The sequence below is a fragment of the Taudactylus pleione genome, unplaced genomic scaffold (assembly GCF_031769625.1).
Source record: "Taudactylus pleione unplaced genomic scaffold, aTauple2 ptg000032l, whole genome shotgun sequence".
Lineage (NCBI taxonomy): Eukaryota > Metazoa > Chordata > Amphibia > Anura > Myobatrachidae > Taudactylus > Taudactylus pleione.
Genome location: NW_028284434.1, coordinates 29,473,402 through 29,493,319, shown reverse-complemented (window position 1 = coordinate 29,493,319; position 19,918 = coordinate 29,473,402). Strand labels below are relative to the sequence as shown.

The 19,918-nt window shown below is 45.3% G+C and overlaps 1 long non-coding RNA gene across 2 annotated transcripts in view; it reads left to right on the top strand.

The window, feature by feature from the left end:
• Positions 1–1,985: 1,985 nt before the first annotated feature.
• The window catches only part of LOC148538994 (uncharacterized), a 204,890-nt gene continuing 186,957 nt past the window's right edge, over positions 1,986–19,918 (top strand). For both annotated transcript variants that reach the window (XR_015871351.1, XR_015871352.1), the window contains exon 1: positions 1,986–2,032. This is a non-coding gene — a long non-coding RNA (uncharacterized LOC148538994). The remainder of the gene's footprint in view (positions 2,033–19,918) is intronic.

Here is a 19,918-nt window from a genome sequence, read left to right as displayed (position 1 = left end):
CTTTAAATTCCCAATCCGCCCCTGTCTGTATCTCAGGTCTAACTCATCAGCTGGATTGCCAAAGTCAGGAGTTTGCAGCTCTCACAGGCAGAGAGACTCACAGGTGCGCAATCAGTCCAGGAGAGGAATCCACCAGCTAGCAAACACAGACATGCCTGTAGCCTGCAGGAAAATCTGGACTTCTTAATCTGTCATGTGTTCTTCTGTGTCTAATGCCGGCCACACAGTGTCTATCCTTGGTGATCTGCCCCTGCGGTGAGCGATAAGATCAGTTAAGGGGAGGGGGGGGGTCAGTAGGCTGGGGACCGAGGTATGGAGGAGCAAGAGACAGGTGATGGGGAAAGAGAGAAAGAGAGAGATTGGGAAGGAAGTTAGTCCTATTATCCCTAATAATAACAAACCATAATAATGTGTGTGCACTTGGGATGACTTAAGACATTAGTGGCCCCATTGCCAGATATCATTAGTGGTGCCATGCCCGGAATAGGTAATACCTACAGTCGGGATCCCTCCTGTCAAAATACAGACAGTGGCATCCCGATGGTTGGGAAAGTATGCTTACCCTCCCCGCTACTCCCTCTAACCCTCCCTTCTTGTAGCCTAACCCTCCCCACCCGACACCATAACCCTAACCCTCCGCGCTAGTGCCTAAACCTAAGTCTCCCCCCTTCATGCCTAAATCTAACCCTCCCCCCTTCGTGCCTACACCTAACCCCCCCCAGTGGTGCCTAACCCTAACCCTCCCCCTTAGGGGTGCCTAACCCTCCCCCCAAAAAACCTAACCCTAACCCTGCTACGCTGCCTAAACCTAACACTCTCACTAACAGCTAAGATGCCCCAGACTTACCTCGCTTGAGATGGCGTCCTTCTGGATTCCGGCGTCGGTATTAAGATAGGCGTCTGTATTTCGCCTATCTTAAGTCCCGTGTCAGGATTTAGACCGGCAGCATCCCGGCCGCCGGTCTGCTAACTACATCCCTCATACCCATAGGTGCTGGCCTACTAATGACAAAATGATTTACTGTATTTCAATAGTACAGTTTAATAAACTTGCTTAAGAGACCAGTAGGAGGCCCTATACTACCATATTTCCCTGTAACTTTCCACTTGTACTAATTACTCTGTGTGACGGTTACCTAACTTTTTTTTTTATTTGGGAATGTTGGGTCACTATTTTACTAGGGCCATGGTCATACTGTAACTAGAAAAGTAAGAGCCCTAGAAAATCTCTGGAGGACCCATCAAGTTTTCTAGGTAGGGACTCCCTTCCCTTACCTTGAAAGACTGACTGTCCACATCTCCTGTTCAACTGCTCTCCTGGGCACTGCTGTGCAGGTCTTGCTTAATGTGCGAGGGAACATAGCTTGCACGCATTGCATTCTGGGGCTTTGAATTCATAATTACTCCTGCAGCATGAATCTCATTAAGCTCCCTAAATGACTGCAGATACCTATTCTCATCTCAACAGAACATTCCGAGAAGACAGAGGAAGGGAGAAGATCCTGAGATGGTGACAGGTATTGCTGCTGTTTAATAGTCTCCCATATGCCTTTATCTCCTGTCTACAGTGGCGTAACTACAGCCCCCGCGGTGGCTTGGTGGCGCGGAGGCTTGTGGGGCGAGGTGGCTGCCTGCAGATTCCATGCGGACTTGCCGTCCGCATGAAATCTGCAGAAAACAGCCCTCCCAAAATGGCCGCCGCCTAGGAGGAGACATATGCTAGAGGTCTACTGGACCTCTAGCATCTGTTAGTCACCCAGGCAGGGCGGTAGTGTGGACGGCACATAAGTGCCGTCCGCACTACATTACTAGCAACAAACACACAGCCGCCGGCGTCGCCAGCTGTGTGTTTGTTTTAGCAGCCGATGAGAGTCTGTCAGACTCTCGTCGGCTGCTGCGCCCACTGCGGGAGCCGGGCTTCCGGCTCCTGCAGTGCGTGATGGGACAGACGTCATGACGTCTCTCCCATCATGCAGAGCGGGCCGGCCCGGGAGGACGCTGCACGGAGGAGCATGCTGGAGCGGGGATCAAGGTAAGCAGAGTTTTATTTTCTTTGTGTGTGTGTGTGCTTCTGGCCAGGCGGGGGGCACTGCTGGGGGGACTACCACTAAGGGCACTGCTTAGGGGGTAGGATGGACTACTGCTAAGGGCACTGGGGGGGGGGGAGGACGGACTACTGCTAAGGGCACTGGGGGGGACTACTACCACTAAGGGCACTAGGGGGAACTACTACTACTACTACTAAGGGCAGTGCTGGGGGGGAGGACTACTACTAAGGGTACTGCTGGGGGGGACTACTACTAAAGGCACTGCTGGGGGGGACTACTACTAAGGGCACTGCTGGGAATACTACTAGGAGCACTGCACACTGGTGGGACCACTACTGGGGGACACTGCAAAGAGGGGGATTACTACTAGGGGCACTGCTGCGGGGACTACTCCTGGGGGCACTTCTGGGTGGGACTGCTGGGGTGGTACTACTACTGGGGGCACTGCTGGTGGGGCTATTACTGGGGGTGTTACTGTGGGGGGACTACTACTGGAGGCATTTCTGGGGGGGACTACTACTGAAGGCATTGCTGGGGGGGGCTACTACTGGGGGCAATGCACTGGTGGGACCACTACTGGGGGCATTGCACTGGTGGGACCACAACTGAGGGCACTGCATAGGTGAGGATTACTGGTGGGGGACTACTACTGGAGGCACTGCTGGGGGGTTAGGACTGGGGGAACTATATAAGTGGGTCTACTACTGGGGGCATTATGTAAGGGGCACTGCATAGGGGGACCACTACCTGGGGCCCTGCATGGGGGGGGGGGGGGGGCGGTCAGAATTTTTTTTAGCAGGGGGAGCAAAATGTATAGTTACGCCACTGCCTGTCTGCAAATGTCACCATATAGCAGTGCTATCCCTAGCGGTATCAATTTGTTATATGCAGGAAATTGAAGAAAAAAATCCTGTATCTTCAGCAAAAACACCCAGGGCCAGATGTAATAGGGTGAGAGTTTACAAAATGTGAGAGTTTAGCAGTAAGCTCTCACATTGGTCGAGTTGTATCTTCAAAATGGGAAAACATCTGGATGAGAGTTTAAATCGTGAGAGTTTTTTGAGTCGAAAAACATGAGAGTTTGCATGTTCTCGCACCCTATTACATTGACTGAGTTTAACGAGTGTGAGAGATTACTGCTAAAGTCTCACATTTTCTAAACTCTCACCCTATTACATTTGGTCCCCAGTTTCGCCAGCAATGAGACTTTTTGAATTTGATAAATATGCTCCAAATACTTGCTTATCTCCGTTCCCCTCCTCACATTATACTACCGCCCCTGTCAAATTTAGATTCAGGAGAGTGAAGTTATCCTGCAATATTAAATGGTTAAAGTATTGCATATTTGTGATGAAAAAAAAAAATTCTTAAATGAAACGCTAAACCAAATGTCAATCTGTAGACAGAAATCAGTGTCATTATCAACAATCACATCTGACAGACCTAAAAAATGTGTTTTATTGAACCAAAACACCCTTAAATATTTATGTAGTTGTCAGAAAATATATGATTGAATTAGCATAAAACGGTTTAAATTGCAGGTGTTTACTTATTACTTTAATAGCTGCGGTGTCTGTAGTCAGTTAACTCTCATTTGTGAGGTGATTACATTAAGAGACATAATAAAATCATAGATCACCCCACTTATGGGTATGTTATTAGGTGAGTTGCGCTATAACAAACGGGCCTGCCACCTACACACAGCTGCACACTAAATAGAGATCTGTACAGACAACACAATGAAACATGTTATTTATTTTGGTGGGACAGTTATAATGTATAATGGATCTTGAAAGGAGCTTAGTTTACATTGGAGTGGGAGGAGCTTCATCAAAAGCGAATGTTTTAAAGTATATTGACAGCCATGTTTTGGTGGATCACAGACAGTGCTTCATGAGTGTTACAGACAGAGAGCAATTTCTGAGGAGGAAGGGGTTAAAGAAGTGGGCGTGCTGTTTTGGAGAGCTTCCTAATTTTATTTTCTGCATAATTGTTAATATAAACCCTAATTTATATCCAGAAATATAATAAAACAATATCTAGTGCTTAGGGATGTATAATCATATAGGACCATATTCAATTACTCCTTTTTCAATTATCCCTGTATTTAATTTCAAAGACTTTTCGCCAGTGCGAAAAGTCTTTGTTAAAAAACGGGGATAAGTTTTCACCATGTAATACATGGCTAAAAAAAGTTCAGAATTGGAGTTTAGGGGTGCAGAAGAAAAAAAAATAGCCTGCAGCCTTTTTAATGTCCAATAAAAGTATTGTGTCAAAAATATTTTTAAAAAATCCTCAGGTCACCCCAAAAAATGTACTTTAATTTTGGGGGTGAAAAAAAAATAGTGGAACAATGTTTTAAACTAGCAAAATTGATTCAGGGGGGTCCCCATGTATGTGGCAGGTGTTTTCAAGAATGCGGGTAGTAGCGGCAGGTGCATTTTTGAAGAATTTTAAAAATTCACTTTAGGGACTTAAAAATATGCTTGTACCCAATTTCATGTACCCCAAATTTGATGGAGTTTTTTTTTTTGCAAAAAAAAAAGGTAAGTGCTATGCTTCACCCCTTCTTCACAGGCACATTTATGCACCTGCCGCGGCTATTTAAAAACTCTGATTACCTTCAGCAGGCAAAAATGGGGGTACCCATAGTGATCCCCCATGTCTGGACATCTTTAGGGGGGTGCCAGGAACATTTCCCAAAACTTTCTGATGAAACCAGGACGCTTGAACCCGGAGAAACGCGTCAAGGACCTTCACATTAGTGCTCTTGCTGACTATTTGGTTCACTACTATTTCTTATCTACCCGGTGCCTATTTAGCAAGTTTTTAGCCGCAGGACAAGCTCATATTGGCACACCTTGGATGTGGATCCAGGCTGGACTTACTTTCTACCCAGCGCACACAAATGTTTTACTGTTACACTGTGGAACACCGCTCCCGGCTATTACACCTTCAGGAGCCGGTATACTATACAAGTGCACCCATAGAAGCTGGAGCAGCTGCTTGCTTTCTACGAATCCAGGTGCCCCGGCAGCCGTACGGAGTCTGAGACCTGTCCACAGAAGTCGGAGGTCTATTCTTTTGCCCCCGACGCCTGAAACACCTCGGTGACCAGCTAACAGACCCCTGCCGGCAAGGCACTAATGACAGGCGTTGAAATCCCGACTCCTGTCATTAAACCTACGCTGGGAGCCCGACACCCGGCGTACCGATTGAAGGAAAGCCGGGCGCCGACAGCCGCGCAGGGATGAGGGTTAGGTTTAGGGCTCCCGGGGGGACTTAGGGTTAGGCACCCCCACCGGGAGGTTAGGTTTAGGCTAGGGGAAGGGGGGGTTAGGGTTAGGCACATCTGGGGGGGAGGTTAGGGTTAGGCACCCCCACGGGGGACTTAGTTTTAGGCTGCGGTGAAGGGCGGTTAGGTTTAGGCACTTAGAGGGGGGATTAGGGTTAGGCACTTGGAGGGAGGTCAGGATTAGGCACCCCTAAGGGAGGGTTAGGGTTAGGGGGGTAGAATTCGGTTAGTTAGTACTTCCCTTAGGACGATCGGGATTTCCTCCTGTGTCGGGCAGCCGCTGTCGGGATTTGAACCGTCGGCCATGCTAAAATTGCAAGGAGAAATTGTTAAAAGAGAAAGAAAAAGATAGAAAAAAGAGAAGTATAATGAGATTCAAACGTTCCAAACATACAACAATGAAGAAAAAAACTTTAATTAAGAAGGCATATTTATTAACAGAATTTTGCAGGAATCTTCCTAAAACAGACTTTTTTATATGTTTCCAGAAATATTTAAGTATTCCCAAAGGTATGCCACTTAGCATGTTATAACACCCGCACAGTTACAATTGTCTAAGTACTATAACAGAGTCAGGATCTTGGTCCCATCATTGTCAGGTCGACATTCTCACTTTAGACAGTATCACTCAGTGGGGCAGATGTACTAAACTCTGGAAAGTGATAAATTGGAGAGTGATAAACTACCAACCAATCAGCTCCTAATTGTAATTTTTCAAACACAGCCTGTGACGTGACAGGAGCTGAGTGGCTGGTAGTTTATTACTTTACAATGTATCACTTTCCAAAGCTTAGTACATCTGAGTGTTGATCTTTCTGTACCCAACTCAGACACTTCGGGGTATAGTTATTATTTATTAATGTTCGATTTTGATTTTAGTGTGATATGACATTCGATTTTCATTCGATTTTGCATTTGGAGATTTACTAAAGGCAAAATCGAATGTCAAATCGAACATAAAACCAAATTTCACTCAAATCCCTCTCAAAATCCAACATCGGAAAAATATTTGTACTTTTACAAAGACCAACACACAAATCCCTTATTTACTAATATTAGATTTGAAATCGGACACAAAATCGAACTTCAAATCCCCAAATGAATAGACCTTTATTGGGGGGGTACCCACCTCCCCAGGGCTGACTAATGACCAGGCGTAATACATTGGCCGGGGGACCCGGTGAAAGGGTTCCCCTTGCTGTGGCATTACACCCCCGCTAGAAAGAGTCCGGTGCTGATTATGGTAAATACAGGGGACCTCTACTCATTTTGTCCCCTGTATTTTCAAAACCAGGACTGGTTCACTTAGCCCAGTGCTGGTTGTGGCAAATATAGGGGACCGCTATATGTCTTTTGTTTACACAACAAGGACTGGCTCTGAAAAGTCCGGGGCTGGTTGTGCTTTAGGGGGAAACAGCACGTAATTTTTTTATTTTTTTTATTTAACACTTTACAAGCATTTTACACACAGATGATTGCATGGATATCACTGCTCTGTGCATGCATCTGTGTTAATCAGACTTGCTTATGCTAAAATTGAAAGCATGAAGCAGGTCTATTCATTTGGGAACTTGAAGTTCGATTATGAGTGGGATTTGGTGTTCGATTTGTACATAAACATGCAAAATCGAAGATCGATCACGGGGCCTAATTCAGACCCGCTCGCGAGCGTAGGACGCTCGCAAGCGGGTCGATGGTGCCCTAATGCGCATGCGCACGACGGAGGGAGCTCCGTCATGCGCATGCGCGAGACCTGTATAGCGACAGCCAAGCTGTCGTTTCGGGTCTCGCACCAAAGGGGGCGTGCTGTCGATGGTGAGTGACAGCACGCCCCTTTGGAGGGCATGCCGGGGGCGTGGCTGCCTGGGTCCGGCCCCACTGACATCAGTAGTGATGTCAGTGGGAGTGATTTTGGCTCTGATAGAGCCAAAATCACTCCAGGGCTTGAGGCAGCGAGACCCTACCGCAGGGTCTCGTCGCAAGCCCGATGGTCGTGATGGTTTTGACCATCGCGTCCATCATCATGGACGCTCACTATAGCTGTGGGTGGTAACCCACAGCTATGCAAGCGTCCAAGAGGCCGCTCCATTTTTAGGTAGGAGGACCCTGATTCAGAGCGAGCGCTCTGGTCAGAGCGTCTGGCTATTGGATTTAGAAAAGGCTTCTAAAATCTAATTTTAGTAAATGTGGGATTTGAGGAGGGATTTGCACATTCGAATCGAGATGGACATAATCTGAAACTGGAGGGTGGTAGGTTCAGGGGAAATTTTAGGAAAAATTACTTCACTGAAAGGGTAGTGGACAAGTGGAATAGCCTCCCATCAGAGGTGGTAGAGGCTAAGTCAGTAGAACAATTTAAACATGCATGGGATAGACATAAAGATATCCTACAGAAGAAGTAATTATCAATAAGGGTTGAGGTAACAATATGTTTAACAATGGGGCAGACTAGATGGGCCAAGTGGTTCTTATCTGCCGTCAAATTCTATGTTTTTATGTTTCATATGTCTTGTGAGTTAATCTGGGGTTTCCCGAGTCAGACCTTGTGTGAGCTTGCCAAGATCTGCTATCCCATAGAGAGAACACTATTTGGGTGGATGAATTGCACTTCAGCAAAGGTGACACTCACTGTGAGATTAACCACACTTACCTCCCCCTGGTACACTAAGGTACCTGGCTGCACAGGGGTTACATTCTATTACTTTACATAATGGGAAACAGCGAAAGGACAAATTAAAGTGTTTTGTACTTCTACCTTTCTCTGTGAGTCCACTTTAAAGCAATGCTATTTATCTGGTTCACCTACAAAAGTACCTTTTTCATCAGGTGGTTATCACAAGTTACTAAGCTATCCCTTCTATAGACCACAAGGAGTAAATTTACTAGGAATCGAGTTTGGTCGAGTTTTTTCGTTTTTAAACTCACTTTGCTTCACCAAAACTCGGGTGAGTTTTCCCTTTAACAACTCGCAAATTTACTAAGAAGTGAGTTTAGGTGAAAGTGAGTTTTTCGATCGTGAAGCAGATCGAGTTTTTTCCACCAAATTGCGAGTTTAAGGAGAGAGTAAGGAGAGTTTAAGGAGACTTTAGGTGAGATTACTCACCTGAGATTGCAGTGTTTTCTCTCTTGGAAACTCACCCGAGCAAGCAGCCTGCATATATCAGTGAGATATGTGTAAGCTGCTTGTGTGTAAGACCTGTAAAAAACAGATGAAATAATATTTTAAAAAATGACATAGGGTCCCCCCCCAAAGCTTAACCAGCCCAGGACTTGCCAGCATGTCCTGGTACCTACAATTACGGGGAACAAAATGAGTAGGGTTCCACTGTAAATAAGGTACCAGCACCAGGCTGCAGGGCCAGTCCTGGTTTTAATTGTAGGGGGAAAAAATTTGCGTAGGTGTACTCTTAAACTTAAAACCAGCACTGGACCATTTCTAGCAGGGGACTGATGCCACAGCCAGGGGAGCCCTTTCACTGGGCCCTCCAGCCACAGCACCAGCTCTGACCGCTAGTCAGCCCAGGTCAGGGATCCCTGGGGAGTTGGGGACACCTCCAATAAAGGGGTCCCCCTCTCCAGGGCACCCCTGGCCTAGGCTGATAGCCCGGGGCTATCCCCGCCACCCCTGGGCGGTGGGTGGCGGAGTGATAGTGTTAGTGTGTAGTGTAAAATAAACGGTTAAATATTGTCTTTAGTTGGGGAACTACACCTACCAGCAAGCCTCCCCCCCATGCTGGTATTTGGAGAACCACAAATACCAGCAAGTGGGGCATTATGGGCCCGCTGGCACTTGTAGTTCCACAAACAAAGCAATACGTAAATAAATACAACATACACCGTAAAAGTTAAATTTTATTATAATATACAGTACATGCACACTCACTATCACACATACTCACCTAGTACCCGAAGTAATCCATAGGGGTACCTATAAAAAAAAATCCATACTCACCTCTCCCATGCGTAGTTCACGTCCTCTTCTCTAAGTAGGCATCCAAAGGGTTAAAAAAATAACACGGGTGTACCCGAATCCAAGCGGACTGAGTAAAGGTATGTGTGTGTACACATACCTTTGCTCTGTGCAAATGACCGGGGCACACGTGTGCCCCGTCATTGAAGGAGCCGCCAGCCATTCAGCGGGCATCTCCGTCGGAGCAGCTTGCTGATTGGCTGTATGCGGTCAGTGTGTCTCCCCATAGACTTCAAGGGAGAGAAATCTCCATTAAAATCTATGCTCATAAGAGATCTCATAAGAGATCCACTACTATTGTATACAAGCAAATCCTCCTTTCTACAATTATTCTGTTATACAGATATGTTCTCATTCACCGAGTGTTTTTGTACCATATGGCACTTGGCAAGACTTATGGTGCATACACACGGTCAGATTTCTTATCAGATATGAATGATAACGATTGTAAAAATCGTTCAAGCATTCATATCTTTGACATGTAGGGCATGCATCAACGAAAGATGCGTGTTTCTGCATGTCAGATAACGATCTCTGACATTGACTGTGTTTGCAGTCAGATTTTGACGCTTTCATTCATTTTAATTTAATACTGTCAGAAATCGCTCAATCATTCATCGTTGATGAAACCGTTCAAATCATTGTAAAAATCGTTCAATCGTTCATCAAATCTGACCGTATGTATGCACCATTAGATGCTTTGCCAAAGGTTGTACTTTTTGCATCTTAAATATACCTAGTCACATACAATGTCAGTAACAGTGTACCAGGCAGGGCCGGCAACTGAAATCTTGGGACACGGTAAACTGATGTCTCTGGTGCCCCCACACCCTGTGTGTTTATGGTCAGGATTTGATATAATATTTTTTTACTGTTGATGAGGGCAGCTGGTAAAGGAAAGGAAATGAACTAAACAACCATTCACCTTAAGCTGTGTCACTGACTGTCTAGACTGTCACACATCCAATCCGAATCGGTGCTCCACCGCTGGCCTGGCAGAGTGGTTCTTCATTGTATACACTATACCAGGGATGGCTAAACTCGGTCCTCGAGAGCTGCCAACAGTTCACGTTTTCCAGGTCTCCTCACAGAATCACAAGTGAAATAATTAGCTCCACCTGTGGTTCTTTCAAAATGTGTCAGTGAGTAATGACTACACCTGTGCACCTGCTGGGTGACCTGGAAAACGTGAACTGTTGGTAGATCTCGAGGACTGAGTTTGGCCACCCCTGCACTAGACGGTAGTAGGTACCAATGGTCTGGCACCACTGCTGTGCTGCCTGCCTGGTGCACTGGCTGCAAATCACCCTCCTATGATTAGATGGTGTCTGCACTTTGCAGCAGTGTTGTTTGCTCCCGAAGCATAACAGAGGAACCAGCGGGTGGAGCTGCCGCAGAGCCTACATAGGCCTAGGTTCTTCCATGGGCGGTTAAATTTAAATGCAGTGTCCAGCGGTGGTTCCTTACCTGGCCGGGGGGGGCTGCAGGTCATAGGCTGATGTCACTGCGAGGTGGGGCTTACGTTTGTTGGCGAAGGTGGGACCTAATTAAGGTGTGTGGCTTAAGCCCAGCACTGCTTGGCTGGAATATAGGGACTGTAATAGCAGGGGAGTGCTTCCCACGGGACTGCCTGTCTGGCTGTGATCAGCAGAGAGTGCTTCCAATGAGAAGTCACTACCACTGCTAGGTAGTCCCTGCAAGTGGCAGATTTTACTGGGAGGGCTACAGTCCCGCAGACTCTAGGTAAAATTCACCACTGGCAGTGTCTGATAACGAGGTCATCCAGATGTTCCGCCTCAACCGCAACAACTTAATGCACCTGTATGACCTTGTTAAAACTCAGCTTAAGCCAGACACTGCACTCTCACAAACCATATCAGGCCTGTAAAAACTGCTGGCTGCTGTAACTTCTTCCTACTGGGAACTCTCAATCAGTAACAGGGATGGTAGATGGAATATTGCAGTGGCGGTGAACCCTGGCACTCAAGCTGCTGTGGGTCTACATATCCCAGCATGCAATGCCAGAGTTTTGCTATTATGGAGTGCTAAAACTGTGGCAGGGCATGCTGGGATATGTAGTCCCACAGCAGCTGGAGTGCCAGGGTTCGCCACCACTGGCATATCGCAAGCCAACCAGCAATCAAAAAACTATCCAAACAACTCTCCTCTCCACAGTGCACACACTCCTTCCAATGCAAACACCACCAATGAACATGTTTCCGCAGTTCAGGAACATATATATTAGGGCATGGTGACGACACAGTAGCATGTGTGGCTTTTGACCAATCAGAAAATTTTGCAAATGTGTTTGCGAATTTACTATGATTATATCGGCACTTCTGGTGCGTGTTCAGGTGCATCCGCCTTTAGAGATTTGCCCTGCGACTTTCGGCACATCCGGGATTTGCAAATTAATTAGCGATTATGGATCAATACGAGTGAACTTGCACACGCCAGATCACAGTGTGTATCACCATCAGATGCCAATAGTCAGGCAAACACGCTTCTTAGTAAATTTATGATTTGCGTCAGAAAACACTCTGGCGAAGAGCTGCGATTAGTGTTCCCAGCCCAACACGTCTTAGTAAATTTACTGCTTAGTCGGAGATGTGTGCGAAGAACCAGTGCTTCTACTAAGTGTCATACCACAGAGAATGTCATCGAATAATATTTTTTGAATGTACTTAGCAATAGTATTTCTTTATTGCGTCTCATACAGGGCAATATGCATCCATTGTAAAATGCGGTAAAGCCTCAGAAAACTGCAGTTTTCTGAGGTTGACCGCAATACATATGGATCCCCATATATTAAAAAGGTCAGCAGCAGATATCGGAGAGTTCTATGTGCAAGCTCCGGAAAGCATAAATGTCTGGAGCTTATGCCCGTTGGGCAACCCCATTTCTAGATGGCATTGTCTATAGAAGCCTTTAAGCTTCTTTCTGCAAAAAATCACCATAGAAGGATCCGAAGGAGACGTGGATTCATGTATAACAAAGGGATCATTTCAATTACTCCCTGAAACTTTATATGCCATCAATAACTAAATAGGATTGAAGGGTCCACTTAGGCGCTTGATGTTAGATACTTAAGAGTTAGAGAGCCAAAGTGAGTCCTCTAAGTGTAGGATTACTATGATACAGTAAGTGTGACAAATGATACATTTTCACATTAGGCCACACCCCTGCCACAAGGCCACCCCCACGCCTACGGCGCGTGCACATGCAGCCACTTTCTACGTTTTTTCCAGGGCCACTTTAAATTCCCAATCCGCCCCTGTCTGTATCTCAGGTCTAACTCATCAGCTGGATTGCCAAAGTCAGGAGTTTGCAGCTCTCACAGGCAGAGAGACTCACAGGTGCGCAATCAGTCCAGGAGAGGAATCCCCCAGCTAGCAAACACAGACATGCCTGTAGCCTGCAGGAAAATTTGGACTTCTTAATCTGTCATGTGTTCTTCTGTGTCTAATGCCAGCCACACAGTGTCTATCCCTGGTGATCTGCCCCTGCGGTGAGCGATAAGATCAGTTAAGGGGAGGGGGGGTCAGTAGGCTGGGGACCGAGGTATGAAGGAGCAAGAGACAGGTGATGGGGAAAGAGAGAAAGAGAGAGATTGGGAAGGAAGTTAGTCCTATTATCCCTAATAATAACAAACCATAATAATGTGTGTGCACTTGGGATGACTTAAGACATTAGTGGCCCTATTGCAACGATATCATTAGTGGTGCCATGCCCGGAATAGGTAATACCTACAGTCGGGATCCCTCCTGTCAAAATACAGACAGTGGCATCCCGATGGTCGGGAAAGTATGCTTACCCTCCCCGCTACTCCCCCTAATCCTCCCTTCTTGTAGCCTAACCCTCCCCACCCGACACCATAACCCTAACCCTCCACGCTAGTGCCTAAACCTAAGTCTCCCCCCTTCGTGCCTAAATCTAACCCTCCCCCCTTCGTGCCTACACCTAACCCCCACAGTGGTGCCTAACCCTAACCCTCCCCCTTAGGGGTGCCTAACCCTAACCCTCCCCCAAAAAAACCTAACCCTAACCCTGCTACGCTGCCTAAACCTAACACTCTCACTAACAGCTAAGACACCCCAGACTTACCTCGCTTGAGATGGCGTCCTTCTGGATTCTGGCGTCGGTATTAAGATAACCGGCTGTATTTCGCCTATCTTAAGTCCCGTGTCAGGATTTAGACCGGCAGCATCCCGGCCGCTTGTCTGCTAACTACATCCCTCATACCCATAGGTGCTGGCCTACTAATGACAAAATTATTTACTGTATTTCAATAGTAGAGTTTAATAAACTTGCTTAAGAGACCAGTAGGAGGCCCTATACCACCATATTTCCCTGTAACTTTCCACTTGTACTAATTACTCTGTGTGACGGTTACTTAACTTTTTTTTTAATTTGGGAATGTTGGGTCACTATTTTACTAGGGCCATGGTCATACTGTAACTAGAAAAGTAAGAGCCCTAGAAAATCTCTGGAGGACCCATCAAGTTTTCTAGGTAGGGACTCCCTTCCCTTACCTTGAAAGACTGACCGTCCACATCTCCTGTTCAACTGCTCTCCTGGGCACTGCTGTGCAGGTCTTGCTTAGTGTGGGAGGGAACATAGCTTGCACGCATTGCATTCTGGGGCTTTGAATTCATTAATTACTCCTGCAGCATGGATCTCATTAAGCTCCCTAAATGACTGCAGATACCTATTCTCATCTCAGCAGAACATTCCGAGAGGACAGAAGAAGGGAGAAGACCCTGAGATGGTGACAGGTATTGCTGCTGTTTAATAGTCTCCCATATGCCTTTATCTCCTGTCTGCAAATGTCACCATATAGCAGTGCTATCCCTAGCGGTATCAATTTGTTATATGCAGGAACTTGAAGAAAAAAATCCTGTATCTTCAGCAAAAACACCCAGGGCCAGATGTAATAGGGTGAGTGTTTACAAAATGTGAGAGTTTAGCAGTAAGCTCTCACATTGGTCGAGTTGTATCTTCAAAATGGGAAAACATCTGGATGAGAGTTTAAATCGTGAGAGTTTTTTGAGTCGAAAAACATGAGAGTTTGCATGTTCTCGCACCCTATTACATTGGCTGAGTTTAACGAGTGTGAGAGATTACTGCTATAGTCTCACATTTTCTAAACTCTCACCCTATTACATTTGGTCCCCAGTTTCGCCAGCTATGAGACTTTTTTAATTTGATAAATATGCTCCAAATACTTGCTTATCTCCGTTCCCCTCCTCACATTATACTACCGCCCCTGTCAAATTTAGATTCAGGAGAGTGAAGTTATCCTGCAATATTAAATGGTTAAAGTATTGCATATTTGTGATGAAAAAAAAAAATTCTTAAATGAAACGCTAAACCAAATGTCAATCTGTAGACAGAAATCAGTGTCATTATCAACAATCACATCTGACAGACCTAAAAAATGTGTTTTATTGAACCAAAACACCCTTAAATATATTTTCTGACAACTACATAAATATGATTGAATTAGCATAAAACGGTTTAAATTGCAGATGTTTACTTATTACTTTAATAGCTGCGGTGTCTGCAGTCAGTTAACTCTCATTTGTGAGGTGATTACATTAAGAGACATAATAAAATCATAGATCACCCCACTTATGGGTATGTTATTAGGTGAGTTGCGCTATAACAATGTATAGCAATTCTCCATAAATATTGTTTTCATTGAAACGGGCCTGCCACCTACACACAGCTGCACATTAAATAGAGATCTGTACAGACAACACAATGAAACATGTTATTTACTATGTGTTCTATGTTCATCTTGTTATCTACCAGACAGCTATGAATATACAGTATACACAGTTCCCATTTGCTATCTGCTGCGATTTTGGTGGGACAGTTATAATGTATAATGGATCTTGAAAGGAGCTTAGTTTACATTGGAGTGGGAGGAGCTTCATCAAAAGTGAATGTTTTAAAGTATATTGGCAGCCATGTTTTGGTGGATCACAGGCAGTGCTTCATGAGTGTTACAGACAGAGAGCAATTTCTGAGGAGGAAGGGGTTAAAGAAGTGGGCGTGCTGTTTTGGAGAGCTTCCTAATTTTATTTTCTGCATAATTGTTAATATAAACCCTAATTTATATCCAGAAATATAATAAAACAATATCTAGTGCTTAGGGATGTATAATCATATAGGACCATATTCAATTACTCCTTTTTCAATTATCCCTGTATTTAATTTCAAAGACTTTTCGCCAGTGCGAAAAGTCTTTGTTAAAAAACGGGGATAAGTTTTCACCATGTAATACATGGCTAAAAAAAGTTCAGAATTGGAGTTTAGGGGTGCAGAAGAAAAAAAAATAGCCTGCAGCCTTTTTAATGTCCAATAAAAGTATTGTGTCAAAAACATTTTTAAAAAATCCTCAGGTCACCCCAAAAAATGTACTTTAATTTTGGGGGTGAAAAAAAAATAGTGGAACAATGTTTTAAACTAGCAAAATTGATTCAGGGGGGTCCCCATGTATGTGGCAGGTGTTTTCAAGAATGCGGGTAGTAGCGGCAGGTGCATTTTTGAAGAATTTTAAAAATTCACTTTAAGGACTTAAAAATATGCTTGTACCCAATTTCATGTACCCCAAATTTGATGGAATTTTTTTTTTGCAAAAAAAAAAAGGTAAGTGCTATGCTTCACCCCTTCTTCACAGGCGCAATTATGCACCTGCCGCGGCTATATAAAAACTCTGATTACCTTCAGCAGGCAAAAATGGGGGTACCCATAGTGATCCGCCATGTCTGGACATCTTTAGGGGGGTGCCAGGAACATTTCCCAAAACTTTCTGATGAAACCAGGACGCTTGAACCCGGAGAAACGCGTCAAGGACCTTCACATTAGTGCTCTTGCTGACTATTTGGTTCACTACTATTTCTTATCTACCCGGTGCCTATTTAGCAAGTTTTTAGCCGCAGGACAAGCTCATATTGGCACACCTTGGATGTGGATCCAGGCTGGACTTACTTTCTACCCAGCGCACACAAATGTTTTACTGTTACACTATGGAACACCGCTCCCGGCTATTACACCTTCAGGAGCCGGTATACTATACAAGTGCACCCATAGAAGCTGGAGCAGCTGCTCGCTTTTTACGAATCCAGGTGCCCCCGGCAGCCGTACGGAGTCTGAGACCTGTCCACAGAAGTCGGAGGTCTATTATTTTGTCCCCGACGCCTGAAACACCTCGGTGAGCAGCTAACAGACCCCTTCCGGCAAGGCACTAATGACAGGCGTTGAAATCTTGACTCCTGTCATTAAACCTACGCTGGGAGCCCGATACCCGGCTTGCCGATCGAAGAAAAGCCGGGCACCGACAGCCGCGCGGGGGGGGGGGGGGTTAGGTTTAGGGCTCCCGGGGGGGACTTAGGGTTAGGCACCCCCCCGGGAGGTTAGGTTTAGGCTAGGGGAAGAGGGGGTTAGGGTTTGGCACCCCTGGGGGGGAGGTTAGGGTTAGGCACCTCCACGGGGGACTTAGTTTTAGGCTGCGGTGAAGGGCGGTTAGGTTTAGGCACTTAGAGGGGGGATTAGGGTTAGGCACTTGGAGGGAGGTCAGGATTAGGCACCCCTAAGGGAGGGTTAGGGTTAGGGGGGTAGAATTCGGTTAGTTAGTACTTACCTTAGGACGATCGGGATTTCCTCCTGTGTCGGGCAGCCGCTGTCGGGATTTGAACCGCCGGCCATGCGGCCGTTGGTAAATTATACTGCTTCCCTCATGTCTAGGCCCTCCCAGTGTGTTTAGGTGCATACATTATAAAGTCAGGATCTCTCTCTTCAACCTCTGAACATAAAACACAGAAAATATTTAGAAAAAAAAAATGCTGATGTATAATGCAGATTACACAGTGACATATTGGGAGTGAAACTGAGGGTGAAAAGGAGAGAAAGATAAAATTGCAAGGAGAAATTGTTAAAAGAGAAAGAAAAAGATAGAAAAAAGAGAAGTATAATGAGATTCAAACGTTCCAAACATACAACAATGAAGAAAAAAACTTTAATTAAGAAGGCATATTTATTAACAGAATTTTGCAGGAATCTTCCTAAAACAGACTTTTTTATATGTTTCAGAAATATTTAAGTATTCCCAAAGGTATGCCACTTAGCATGTTATAACACCCGCACAGTTACAATGCTCTAAGAAGTATAACACCTGAGTCTTTAGACAGTGTCACTCAGTGGGGCAGATGTACTAAACTCTGGAAAGTGATAAATTGGAGAGTGATAAACTACCAACAAATCAGCTCCTAATTGTAATTTTTCAAACACAGCCTGTGACGTGACAGGAGCTGAGTGGCTGGTAGTTTATTACTTTACAATGTATCACTTTCCAAAGCTTAGTACATCTGAGTGTTGATCTTTCCGTACCCAACTCAGACACTTCGGGGTATAGTTATTATTTATTAATGTTCGATTTTGATTTTAGTGTGATATGACATTCGATTTTCATTCGATTTTGCATTTGGAGATTTACTAAAGGCAAAATCGAATGTCAAATCGAACATAAAACCAAATTTCACTCAAATCCCACTCAAAATCCAACATCGGAAAAATATTTGTACTTTTACAAAGACCAACACACAAATCCCTTATTTACTAATATTAGATTTGAAATCGGACACAAAATCGAACTTCAAATCCCCAAATGAAATGAATAGACCTTTATTGGGGGGGTACCCACCTCCCCAGGGATCCCCGGCCTGGGCTGACTAATGACCAGGCGTAATACTTTGGCCGGGGGACCCGGTGAAAGGGTTCCCCTGGCTGTGGCATTACACCCCCAGCTAGAAAGAGTCCGGTGCTGATTATGGTAAATACAGGGGACCTCTACTCATTTTGTCCCCTGTATTTTCAAAACCAGGACTGGTTCACTTAGTCCAGTGCTGGTTGTGGCAAATATAGGGGACTGCTATATGTCTTTTGTTTACACAACAAGGACTGGCTCTGAAAAGTCCGGGGCTGGTTGTGCTTTAGGGGGAAACAGCACGTAATTTTATCTTTTTTTTTTTTATTTAACACTTTACAAGCATTTTACACACAGATGCTTGCATGGATATCACTGCTCTGTGCATGCATCTGTGTTAATCAGACTTGCTTATGCTAAAATTGAAAGCATGAAGCAGGTCTATTCATTTGGGAACTTGAAGTTCGATTATGAGTGGGATTTGGTGTTCGATTTGTACATAAACATGCAAAATCGAACATCGATCACGGGGCCTAATTCAGACCCGCTCGCGAGGGTAGGACACTTGCGAGCGGTTCGATGGTGCCCTAATGCGCATGCGCACGACGGAGGGAGCTCCGTCATGCGCATGCGCGAGACCTGCATAGCGACAGCCAAGCTGTCGCTCCGGGTCTCGCACCAAAGGGGGCGTGCTGTCGATGGTGAGTGACAGCACGCCCCTTTGGTGGGCGTGCCGGGGGCGTGGCTGCCAGACGGAGGTGTTCCCATGGGAACACCTACTGTCTGGGTCTGGCCCCACTGACATCAGTAGTGATGTCAGTGGGAGTGATTTTGGCTCTGATAGAGCCAAAATCACTCCTGGGCTTGCGGCAGCGAGACCCTACCGCAGGGTCTCGTCGCAAGCCCGATGGTCGTGATGGTCTTGACCATCGCGACCATCATCATGGACGCTCGCTATAGCTGTGGGTGGTAACCCACAGCTATGCGAGCGTCCAAGAGGCCGCTCCATTTTTAGGTAGGAGGGCCCTGATTCAGAGCGAGCGCTCTGGTCAGAGCGTCCGGCTCTGAATCATGCCCACTGTTCACAATCGAACCAAATTGTATTGGATTTAGAAAAGGCTTCTAAAATTTTAGTAAATGTGGGATTTGAGGAGGGATTTGCACATTCGATTCGAGATGGACATAATCTGAAACTGGAGGGTGGTAGGTTCAGGGGAAATTTGAGGAAAAATTACTTCACTGAAAGGGTAGTGGACAAGTGGAATAGCCTCCCATCAGAGGAGTCAGTAGAGCAATTTAAACATGCATGGGATAGACATAAGGATATCCTTCAGAAGAAGTAAGGATCAATAAGGGTTGAGGTAACAATATGTTTAACAATGGGGCAGACTAGATGGGCCAAGAGGTTCTTATCTGCCGTTAAATTCTATGTTTTTATGTTTCATATGTCTTGTGAGTTAATCTGGGGTTTCCCGAGTCAGACCTTGTGTGAGCTTGCCAAGATCTGCTATCCCATAGAGAGAACACTATTTGGGTGGATGAATTGCACTTCAGCAAAGGTGACACTCACTGTGAGATTAACCACACTTACCTCCCCCTGGTACACTAAGGTACCTGGTTGCACAGGGGCTACATTCTATTACTTTACATAATGGGAAACAGCGAAAGGACAAATTAAAGTGTTTTGTACTTCTACCTTTCTCTGTGAGTCCACTTTAAAGCAATGCTATTTATCAAGTTACTAAGCTATCCCTTCTATAGACCACAAGGAGTAAATTTACTAAGAATGGAGTTTGGTCGAGTTTTTTAGTTTTTAAACTCACTTTGCTTCACCAAAACTCGGGTGAGTTTTCCCTTTAACAACTCGCAAATTTACTAAGAAGTGAGTTTAGGTG